Raw genomic sequence first — 292 nt, forward strand, 5'->3', positions numbered from 1 at the left:
CCCCCCCCCCCCCCCCCCCCCCCCCCGAGGTGGTACAGCCACCTTACCCTGGAGCTCTTTATAAAACGTCTTGATGAGCACCTTGCTGGGCTTATCTGACCCCAGCAGTCTTTCCTGCCCAAGTACAGGGGTGCTGGACCTGATGATCTCACGAGTTCCCTTCCATCCCCTAACATCTATGAATCTACACTGGATAAATTGGAGAGAATCCAGTGGAGGGCAATGATAGTGGTTAGGGGGCTGGGGCATATGACTTATGAGGAGAGGCTGAGGGAACTGGGCTTATTTAGTC

Source organism: Gavialis gangeticus, unplaced genomic scaffold (genome assembly GCF_001723915.1).
Source record: "Gavialis gangeticus isolate Ggan-Ray unplaced genomic scaffold, GavGan_comp1, whole genome shotgun sequence".
Taxonomy (NCBI): Eukaryota; Metazoa; Chordata; order Crocodylia; family Gavialidae; genus Gavialis; species Gavialis gangeticus.